Here is a 12,340-nt window from a genome sequence, read left to right on the forward strand (position 1 = left end):
GATTGATCCCTGCTGGAACCAGCTCACCTATGCCCATCTTCTGGTCAAAACCAATGTCACCCAGCCTACTTTTTTTGCTCTGTGTGCTTCTGGAATCTTCTCCACACATCTTACTGCATCTCTCCCTACCTTTGGCCTCACAGCCTCAGAGCTCCATCCTCTGACCCAGGAGGGACCCAGGTTGTCAATCAGCCTCTCCTCTATGCACCCTGAGGGGTTTCATGACAACTTACAAGATGACCAAGGGGCACAGTGCTGTATCTCCTGAGGCTAGATTAGGGGTATCCAGACAGTTGTTTCTATCTCTGGTGTGACTGAAATTATTTTAAGGGAAATATGTCACACAGAAGAGCCATCTGTCTGTGGAAGAATCCACAGTCAGACTCTGATCACAGCTTGCACACTCCAATAACCCTTGCAGGATTCTGACCACCATGCAGCCCTGTGCACCCTGGAGAAGAAAGCACATGCTCCTGGGTGTTCACATTCAGCATGGTATCCTGGCATCTCACATCAACCAGTTTGCAAAACCTCCATGTCTGGTCATCATATTACTTCTCTTCAGCCAACTGGGGTCCTGGGACACAACCTGCTGCCATGCATCCCCTCTACACCACCCTCAGGGACAGCAGCACAGTGAGCACAGAGCCCAGGTTCTCCTGTCTACCACCCACATCCCCCACTGTCATTCATCCTCCTGGGGTACCCTGACGATGGAAGGGTAAGCAAACCCAATCACTGCCTGTTTGTATCCTTGTCCAGGGTTGCCACACACTCAGATCCTCCAGATGTTTTCCATGTGCTTCAGAACACCAAATACCCCTCGACCCATGATCTGTGACCTTGACCTTCTGCCTTGGCACTTGCTAATGTGGTCAGTTGCTCCATCCAGTTCAGGACTTTTCCAAGGTTTGAATAGGTCTGCACCAGACACCATTCTAAATAGCTCCTTATCCCACAACAAAACCCCACCCTATCCTGATCCTCCCTTGAAGCTGTTCTTGTCCACTGCCCATGGTCCAAGGGAAGATGGGCTGTCCACACCCAGGAACTGCCAACACCAGAGACAGAAGGCAAATCACACCTCAAAACACACAGAGAATTCCACAGGAGCTGGTGCCCAGTTCTCTGACTGTTGAACCAGGCCCTGGCAGGCAGAGAGCATCGAAAGGACCTACTGGCATCTGAGACCTGAGCCCATGAAATGTGGACTTCTGAGAACCTGTCTTCTGCTTCCATTAACTGGTGTGAATCACACAAGAAAATCTCTCTGATCCAAAACAGCATCCATCTCTTCTTCCTGCAACATGAAGCCCTGGGACTCAGCAACCTTGGATTGAGACATGCAGTGCACCCCCAAGAAGCATTGACCCTGGGATACCGAACAAAGGCTTCAAGCTGTAAGTGTGGCTGGAAACTTGTGCACATCTCTCATATGAATCCACAGCAGCTGACTGCACCATTCTCTGTCTCATTAGTGAATGGTCATGAAGGTAGTGAAGGCTCATTAGAATAGAATTAATTTACTGAAGATGACATTGACAAGATGCCTTTGCAACTATTTGGCACCTGCTCCTGTGCCAGGCACTCTTCCAACCCCATCACACACTACTCATTCTAGCCCTTGCCACATGTTTATTTCTATGGCCCTGAGAAGCCCCCTGGGGCCTAGACATAGGACACAGGCCCAGTAGCCCCCACTTGCCCTTCATGTCCACTGTCCCCATTCATGGGCTCTGTCATCCTGCCATGCTCAGCAGACAGATGGGAAGAGATGGTCATGGTGCCCACAGCTGGCATGGCCTCAGTCACCCAGCACTGAGGAGGCAGGTGGCATGTTTGGAGCCTGCCTCACAGTCAGCAAGAAACTCTGATGCCATACTTCTGAATGGTGTCCTGGCTGTGACCTCCTGCACCTACTGCCAGCCCCTCTGGGGCCCTGGTGGTATATCCACCCCTCAGCACCCTGGTGGAACCTCTACAGACACAGAGGTTCCACTACCTCTTACTATAGCAGAAGCTCTGCAGGCTGGTGAGCACTACCACACCTAGCCTCCTGGCAGCAATGCAGTAGTAGAGGTCATTCCAGAGTTGCACCAGCTCCTTGCTTCCTACTTGCACTCAGAAACTTGGGAAACAGAACATGGTGAGACCTGGCTGTCCTTGCCAATGCAGGTTGCCTCCCACTAAAACCAACTTTGGGGAAGGCAGTGATGACTGTAGGGAGGGAGGGGGTCTGGGTTTGCACTGAATGATCAGCAAATCCACAGTTTGTTGATGCAAGGTGAGTTACAGTACCCACTAGGCTCTGAGGAAGGGGCCTGCCATGGAGGCAATTCTCAAGATGTACCAAGTGCTTCACCTTAGTAACCAAGGGGTCAGACTCAACAACCCACCTGGACACCTTCCAACCATCCCATCAGAGCAAGGTTCTTGGCTGCACAGGTGAAGAAGATAGGCATGGAGAGGACCAACAACCCATTTTGGGGTGCACATCAAAGGTGAACCCACAGTCATGGCCAAAGAATTCTGACCCCAGGGGCCTTATTTGACCCACAACTTAAGTGAAGGACCACCATCTCCCACCCAGCAGGACCAGGCCCTCATGTTTGAGGCATGTTCAGAGCTAAGTGAGATGAAGGGGTCCCTGTTGTGTTCAGTGACATCTCACTCATCCCCAGAATTAAACTAACAACAAGCTCCATAAAGTGGAAAGAAGCAAGAACACTGTTGCATACACTATTAAACTAGATGTCTCTCAAACCACTTTGTGTAACATTTTAAAACATTACAGCATTAAGCAAATAATCTTATTATGTGCAATTAATACTAAAGCTGATTTAAGAATGAATTCTTCAAGTCTGCCCTTGTAATCTCCATTTCTTCTGTGTTTGGTGCATGAGCTTCTAAGTTGTTTCAATTGCACTGTTGGTGCATATGCTAAGTAAACACACATTTTTTGAAGTGGCATAACTTAAAGTCTTAAAACACAAACTGGAAACTACCAGTGATGCATAAAATAACATTAGTTGAAATACACAAAGTCCTTTAAGAGCTAATGTTAGGAGCTGAGGTACAGCTCATTGGTTCTCTACCTAAGATGCATGCAGCCCTGCATCCCATTCCAAGCACAAAAACATGTGAAATGATGAATCATGCAATGTGAATGCTGGGATAATAGAACACGATGCTAAAACACAAGACAAGGGAAAAATAAGGGAAGGGAATGGTGAAGTTGGGGAATTCATGATGCAGTACACGTTCTGACCTTGAAAATGGATCCATGATTGCTCTGAGGCTTCTAGAGTTCAAGTGCAAAGAGAAAACTCCCTAAACAGTGAATGTAGGTGAGGAGGGGAGGAAGCAGGTATAAATCACAGTCCACATACTTATCTGTGCCAGAGATGGAACAAACTTGCTGAACTTATTAAGTTCAGTATTGAAGCCCCTCCCACTCAGGGTCAACCCCTCCATGCCTAGGCATTCAGCTATGCAGTAGGCAGATGCACAGTGCCGGGGTAGGTGGGGGTCCTCATCCACTCACAGAGGTCACCTGTGTCACCCTATTTTGGTGGCTCCTGCTGTCCCCTGTCACAAGGGATTGTAGACTCCTATCTTACAACTCTGTAGCCCTGGGTGACCATTCAGTTGCTTACTCCCAGGCTGAGGAGCAGAGGGAAATGGGAGAGTTGAGAGTGCAGACTGTACCAGCCAAGTCCCTCCAGACTGTGCAAAACAGCATGCCCAGCCCTGAGCTACCCCATTTTGTATAGTGGGGGCAGTGTGCCTTGAGCTACCCCCTTCTGAGTGCAAGGGCTGAGAATCCTTGTCTGGACAGGTGGATGATCACCAGACACTGGGCATGCAGAACTGACCAGAAGGAGTGACCCCAACAGGGCACAGTGGTGAACATCTGTACTCAACACTCATGGGAGGCTGAGGTGGAAGGATCACAGGTTCTAGGCCAGCCTGAGCAAATTAGTGAGCTCCTGTCTCAAAATTGAAAATATAGATCTGAGGTAAAGCTCAGTGAAAAGGTGCCCAGCTACTGGGTTTAACCCGAATACCACACACTGAGAAATAAGAAAGAAAAAAACCCCTGCTGTGCAGCACAAGCATAAGGCACAAATCCATGGATAAATTAATCATGTTCATAAAAATCACCACCTGTGAATTTATTAAGCTATCAGATGCACATGGACACATGGGTGTATCAGACCCACATCTGAGAAACCAGGATCATGAGCTTACCAGACACTGCAGACCACCTAACCATGCAGCCCCCTCACCTGAACACAAGGAGAGGCTCCTGAGACAGTGGCAGAGAGTTGCACACTGACCCACCATCTTATCATACTCCCCAGTGCATCAGGAGTCAACTGACCAGGAACTCAGGAGGTCAACAGGTGAACTATTGAGGGGTCCTGGGACTTCAGCTAATTCACACTTCCTGCTTAACCCATCCTTGTGAAGCTGCCTGCCATCAGGACCCTGGCCTTGACCCTGTGCCATGGGCTGCTTTGCTCTGTGCCCCTGAGAAACCTGCATTTGTAACTGCTCCAACTTTGATCTCACTGTGCACTCTTTAAACTCTGTGGCCACTGTTAACTCTTCCTCAGCCATTTTGTGATATCTCTATTTTGTATGATGTGTGGTGTGTTCCTTGAGTGTTATTAGTAATTAATATTGTAATAGAGTAAAAGAACATGTGATTGTCGCACCATGACCTCTTGTGAACCCTGAGTACTCAGTGAATTAAAGCCAAGGGAATTGGTGTAGCTTGTGAATTTATTGTTACACACCAAGTTCTGTCATCCCAGAAAGACACAAGCATGTACCTCTGTGTTAATGGCACATATCACTCACAACAGATGGTAAAGCCTGATAAACACCTGGTATCAGCAGCCTGTGACTTTTGCTTTAGGGGTAGCTTCGATCTCCCCATGGGGCCAAGGCACACTGTCTCTGTTGCCCAGGCCTTTGAGAAATCTCTGAGGTCTGCCAACTCCAGGGTGCAGGCTTCATCCTGGGATGCCCCAGTGATTGGTAATCCTTGATCCTTCTTGAAATTCACTTTCTCATTATGTCTGGGACTCCAAGACTTGCTGATGGATTCCAGGTTATCTGTACTCCAAAGCTTTACTTTGAATTTGACTGCAACATTCTTCCCTGGAGTAATGTCAGAGACTGGAGAGGCAGGTGAGGGGATGTAGAAGATACAGCAGGGAGAAGGTTCATCCTCCAAGATGGAACAGGACTTATACCCTAGATGTGGACATGGAGGCAGTGGAAGGAGTCATGCCAGGTGCAGATCCAGTGGGAGGAGACTGGGGAGAACTCTGGCCTCCTGGAGTTCCAGAGGCCAGAGGATCTGAAATTCTTCTATTGTAGGTTCATCCTTTTTGGTGGCCAGGTCTTTAAAACCACCAGTGTCCCGAGGTGGCAAGAAAGCTATTACCACCTCAGCCACTGATGACCTCTGGAACTCCAGGTGTGGTTGGACCTCAGAGCTTGGAGGGAAGCTGCCTTGTTTGCCTGGGAGCTTTCTGAAGCCACCATTGACCTGGAGAGAGGGAAAGTCTTCACACACACCATTCCCTCCTTGTTTTGTGAAGCATCAGATGTCCCCATTGTGGCTTGTTCTTGGGAGTCAGTGTCAAATGCTTTCCATCTAGATTCATGTGTAAGTTACTTGCTTTGATCACACCCTGGGGTTTATCAATGAAGAAGGAAAGTGAGGCACTGAGGATGCTGGATGTGAAACTCCTTGGGCACCAAAGAAGCTCTTCTTGTCTGTTCCAGAGCTCTAGGTCCCTTGAGGTCGCCCATGAGTGCTCAGTCCAGAAACCAGGGATGAGACCCCTTGGATATGTGGGTTTATATCTGGCAGAGCAGTGAGCTATTGTCACTGCACCTGGAGGCTTCTTTGGTCTCCAGGAGGCAGAAGCTCAGGGGTCTGGTAGAGGTCCACCTTCTGTAAGTCTTGGGACTCTTCCACCATCAGGGCAGTCAGAAGTACAGCCCAAAGTCACCACTGCCTACTGTCCTGAGGGAAGGGGAAGGTTTCACTTTGCTAAACCTTAATTTCCTTGCTGTGGAGTCAGATGAAGATGCTCTTGCTTCATAGGGTTGTGGCTCAGTTCCTACAAAGTGTTTTTCAGTGTGCCTGGGGCATACACCATCCATACTCAGGCAGCAGGCTCTGTCTGCATTCTCTGGGCATTGTCTGCATTTTTCTTCACAGCAGTGCATTCCAGAACCACAGGGAGAAGTGTCCACCTGTGGGAAGTGACTAAAAATGTGAGGCCCATCCACCTCAAACTGTTACTTTGTCCCGCAAGAGTCAGGTGGCAATATCTACAGACATTTTGGTTTTCATAACTTGGGCAGGGCATGGACTGACCATCAGGGTTTGAGGCCAAGAGTGCTGTGTTTCACACCCCAGGGTGCTCAGGAGCACCCCATGACACAGAGTACCAGACCCAGACATCAATAGGACTGGGATGGAGAGACCCTAGCCCAGGAAAAAACTACCATTAGTCAATAAGGTCATTGTTTGGGCAAGGACTTCAACAACCCCTGGGTGCTCAAGGAATGTATACAGGAATGTCCTTGGAGTCTAGTCTTCTTCCTTACTATCCCTCATGCTGTTGGACTCCAGCTAACAGGTAAGGCAGACACAAGTGTGTGGGTCTCAGGCCAGTGTTTTCATTGTGCCCAAGTGGACCTTGATGACATAATTTCCATGCATTAAAGTGTATATAAAAGATGTGTTCATGGAAAGCATATACATGTGCTTAGTCAAACTTTAATGTCTACTTGGGAAATTTCAAATTTCATTTAATATTTAGTTCAAGAGGCCCCAGAAAGAACAGGGATAGTGGAAAGAGTGGCTGACAGGATGGCACCCAGCCAGGGAGGAAGATTCAATTTGATTCTTCTTAGCTCAGTAATGTTGGCAACACTTCCCCCATGAATCTCAGCCTACTTGCCCTTAAGATCACTTCTTCACCTCATAGGAGGTTGTTGTAGAGATCAAGACAGCATGCCTACCAAGCAACATAGTCAAATGAATAAAGGAATATGCATGGAAACTGGCATAGGATCACACAGTTGTTCTTAAAAATTGGTCCAACTTTACTTGGATATTCCTCTGCTCTTCCAATGCTGCACTCACATGCTGTCTGACTAGGTTGTCAGTGTTGAGGCATCTCATTCTTCCATGTGCTCATGCCCCAACTGGTCCTTGTCTCTGAGCAGGGCTTGCCTACTTGGTTATTGCTGTATCACTGTGCACAGGACACTGGCCTGCATTTCCCAGGGGCATGCTTCTCCAACTCCAAGAGTCATGGCCACAGGGCAGGATGCTGAATGAAGGAGGATATGGTTATCTGTATGGAATATGAGGAGTGAGGCCCATTTTTGGGGGTTTTCTTATTTTCATAACTTTGTTTCTGTGAGTTTTTCATATGCTTATGCACATGGGCCCTTCCACGTAGGTTTTGAAATGGCTGCCAGTCACAGTGTTTCACCCTGTGGATTGGGTCAAAGTGGAGGCTTCATTAGACATTTGTCACAACCTCCAGAAGCAGCAGAATGGGAACATCTGAATTCCCATAGTTATTTCTGGAACAAACTGATTAAAATATTTTCCTAGGTAGGTCAGAATTGTAGGGGTGTGTGCCAGCCTAGCTCAGGCACAGGTAAGAGCCAACTGAGTCATAAACCAGACCCCAGGAGTTGGGTAAATGCAGGTTCATGGTGAGCAACCTGCAAACTCATTTATTACAGGAGAAACCATACATTTTATAGACATTTAACCCAATCACAATGTGCCACAGGGGATCAGATCACCAGGCCCCTATACAGGTTCCCTTGGTAACACTAGGTAAATTTGGGGACAGTTGTTTACTTTCCTAAGTGACCAGAGCAGAATGCTCCTCTCCATAGGTATTCCTGATGGGTGTGAATGTGTGAAGGTTTTCCTTACACACTTGAGACATTCACAGCTGCTAGCCAAGACTTAGGATTTCTCCCAACATTTCCCCATTTTTATTAATTTGGACAAGGGATTCCTTCAGGAGGACCTGATTGACCTGAACCCTCATGAGTCTCTTGTTGAAAATGGACCACAAACATTTAAGAACTGCAAGAATTAAAAGGAAGAGTATACAGACTAGTCCTAACATTTCCAGATTCAGTAGGATTCAGCATGTTTTTAATCTTTGACCATATTTGTTGTATTGTAGTTGTATCAAATTGATTAACCCTGATTTTTGTCATGTTTGTGATTTCCTGTTCAATGAGATGTGTTACATTGAGAAATTTTTGTGACCATTCAGCCTTTAGTTGTTGCACAAGTAAATCTCTGGCATGTGTAAGGTTATGAACAGTAACATCTGTTATACAAACAGATGAAGGCTGAGCAATAATGGCTCACTGAAAATCTTTGTTGCCATTGAATAATCTATTTGCTGTTGTTGTATGTCTATTTGGGCTTGTAAATTGTGTATGCCATCAAAGGTAAGTGTGGTTAATGATGTAAGACCATAGAACAAATCAGAGGAGGTGTGTATAGTTTGTTGAAGGGCAGTAGCAGTGGATCCAGACTGGATTAAGGCAGCAGTATAGGCAGCTGTAGCAGCAGTGGAGGAAATCAAGGTGGCAGCTATGGCAGCAGAGATTCCAAAGTCTCATCATCTGCGGGATCCAGTTGATGGTCATGATGAGAGTGATTCTGTTAATGTGATAGAAAACATTAGATCCGTGTCAGTAAACATGATATACAGAAATGAGGGGGTATGAAACATGATATGAAGTGGGATGTTAATATCCAAATGGTTAGCAAGAGCACAGCTTAATTGTGTGCACTTAATCATATTGACTGTGAGAGTGGTCGAATTGAAGTTTGAAACTTGAATAACATAAAATGCAGGATGTACAAACACTATCTTGCTGGTGGTAATGGCCTTTATCTCCATCTACAGTGGCATTCAGAAATTTCAGAGGAGAAAGTTCTGTGCACGTGTACTTGTTGCATAGGATTTTTATGCCAAAAGGGTTACTAGCACTATCAGCCTCAAAGTGAAATACAGTGGCTGTAGATGAATCATTGAATGATAGATCAGTGAAGACCACAGGAATGACTGCATCATGATAAGTCAGTGTTCCATTAATTCCAGTCAAGTAGGGTCCATGGCATAGAACACGAGGTGTAGGATAATTAAGTGTGTTAGGTTTGGAGCAATCAGAAAGGGTACATTGGGGATTGGGGGGCTTCATTGTGTCTTTGTGGGCATCTGGATAGAGATCTGTCTCCTCAATATTGTCTAGTGGTCCCTGAAAGTAAATGGGATTAGCCAATGTAGGACCACCAAGGCCTGATTTGTTGGCCTTTTGGTGACTTAAGTCACTCACCTTGCATCTTTCTAGGGATTCTATATCATTCAGGAGATAAAGGATGTTATTAGTCCAGCAATACTGTAGAAAGTCACCTCCATTACTTGGATAATTGAATTGGATGTGATCATCAGTATGAAGTGAAGTATTTGTAAAAGTTGTGTTTATAAGCAAGAAACTTAGAGAATTCTTTATATCAACACTGATGTCAATGGGCGACTTTGTTGGGGCATTTGGCACAGTGGAAAACCTAGGGAATGAAGGAACCTGATTATGGACAATCTGAAGTACAGGGGGTTGCTGAACAAATGTCCAAAGGTGGGGGGGAGAACATACCTGTGTGGTACATACCTGACAGTTAGCAGTTATAATAGCACACATGAGTAAGAATAGAGGGCCTGGGTTATGGTCCCCAGATGGTGATATCTCCACGGCTTGGGTGGCTAATGCCTTTGTGTCACCCCATGTTATCTTGTGGGCTTTCTGATGCGGGGGCCATCCATGTCATTTCTTGTCCAATAGGCTTAACCTTTGGAATTTGGCTAGTGGTGGCTGGCTTGACATTTCTGGCTGGTATCCAAATGGGGTTAGGAGTGGACTCTGGAAAAACACAAACAAACCCTCATCCCTGGGTGATAAGAGGGTGTGGTCCTTGCCATGTGCCTGTGAGTGGGTCTTTCCAGTATACCAGGGGTAAGGGGGTCAGAGAAGGAAAGGAGACCCAATGTTTATATGCGGGGCTCACATCATTGCTATCAAATGTGAGAAAATTAAGTGTAAATAGAATGTGTGTGAGTGCGAGGTTAGGGTCCAGGCATATATGAATATCATTTTGTTTTTGCAATGTTTCCTTTAATGTGCGATTGGTCCTTTCAATTATTCCTTGCCCTTGTGGGTTATATGGAATGCCAGTTATGTGGGAGATATCCCATGATTTTAAGAGCTGCTGGAAACTGGAAGAGATGTAGGCAGGCCCATTATCAGTTTTTATGGCTCAAGGAACTCCCATGATTAACATAGCCATTTTTATAGCCTTTATTACATTTGAGATTTTTTTCTCCAGACTGTGCAATAGCAAAAGTGAGCTTGGAATAGGTGTCCACAATGACATGTACATATTTTAATTTGCCAAAGGAAGGAGTATGGGTAACATCCATTTGCCAGAGCTTGTTAGGGGATAGGCCTCTAGAATTAACTCCTTGAGGTTGTAAGAAACCAAGTGGTGCCATAGGGGCACAATATTTACAAGCTTGCACCATGTGTTTACATTGTGCCAAAGTGAATTCAGGAAATAAACCTTCAAATTGCTAGCTGACATGTGAAACTTAGTATGTAGTATGAGTGCTTGCTCTAAGGCATTCAATGAAATGGAGTAACATGAGATAAGTTTGTCTATTTTATCATTACCCTGAGCAATGATCCCTGGCAGATTTGTGTGGGATTGTACATGGGTAATATACCATGAAAACTGTCTGCTTTCAGTAAGTTCCTTTAAGGTGTGGAGGGCTTGATCAATTGGTTTATTGGTTAGTCTGAACACAGAAAAGGGGAGTGTTTTTGCCACTTCTACAGTGTATTTGCTATCAGAAAATATATTAATGGGGGTTTCTGGGCATAGAAGAAATACTTGAATTACAGCCCTCAATTCACCTAGTTGAACAGACCCTGTATGGTTTTCTAGATGTGTGATGTCTGGTTCATTTACTGTTTTTGTAAGTACCCCAAACATTTGTTTATTGGCATTGGTAAATGCACATGGGGCATTGGGTATGGGTTGTGAGGAAGGGAAGGAATTTTTTGGAGGAGAAATATCTAGGGATTGTAGTGTCTGAAGCATCTTGTTAGGAGGAAGGTGATTATCTAATTGTCCTGGAAAGTCAGAGATTAAGGTTTGAAATTGAGCGTTGTTCTGTATGAGGTGTAAGATTTCAATTTGTGTTAATGGAAGTACCAGAGTATCTGGCTCAGCATTGATGACCTTATTACAATAATATCTTATCTTAAGTGCTGTAAGAATAATGCTCTCCAGTCTGCTGGTGATTTTGTGGCAGTGACTCCACGCAAGATGTACCCAGAACAGAGGGCCATCCTGCTGCCAAATGACACCAAGGGGTGCCCCTGGGGACAACAAGACAATCCCTAGCAGGGAAAGACTTTCATCATAACATTGTGTTTGGAGGTCAGCAAGACAGTTATTGATGTGTTTAACTGTTAGCAGGGCTTGTGGAGTTAGGGTAATTTTCTTTGAAGGGCAGGAGTCTTGCCTGAGCAAGTTGAACAAGGGGTCAAGTCCTTTAGAGGGATGGGCAGAAAGTGTTTGAGTCAATTAACATGTTCACTAAGCTGTTGTAATTCATTTATGGTATATTTAGGTTTTATAAGTATAGTTGGTCTGAGGGGCCTAATTTTTGATGAAATTTTATATCCTAAAATCTCAAAGGGTGGTTGGTACTGAACCTTGTCAGTTGCCACATGTAACTCCAATGTAGTGAGGTTGGCCAAAAGTTGCTTAAGGCAAGCTAATAATGTGGCACTATCTCTGTGGGCAAGTAAGATATCATCCATATAGTGCATTATTAAACATTGTTTAATGAGAGGCCTGGTTGCATGTGAAACAAAGTGTTGACACATAGGGGGGCTATTCTTCATTCCTTGGGGCAGTACTGTCCATTGTTACCTTTGTGCTGGGATCCCGGTATTAGGTTCCCAAACCATGAAAGTGAAATATGGTTTGTCCTGTTGTGCAATAGGAATTGAGAAAAAACAATCTTTTATGTCAATGGTAATTATATGATAATTTTATGATAATTGGAATACTAGCGGGGTGGGGGAGTTCTGACTGAAAGGATCCCATCTTTTTCATGTGTTTATTAATAGGCCTAAGGTCTTGCAGGAGTCTATGTTTACCATTTCTTTTTGGGATGACAAAGACAGGAGTATT

Source organism: Sciurus carolinensis (assembly GCF_902686445.1).
Source record: "Sciurus carolinensis chromosome 14 unlocalized genomic scaffold, mSciCar1.2 SUPER_6_x, whole genome shotgun sequence".
Taxonomy (NCBI): Eukaryota; Metazoa; Chordata; class Mammalia; order Rodentia; family Sciuridae; genus Sciurus; species Sciurus carolinensis.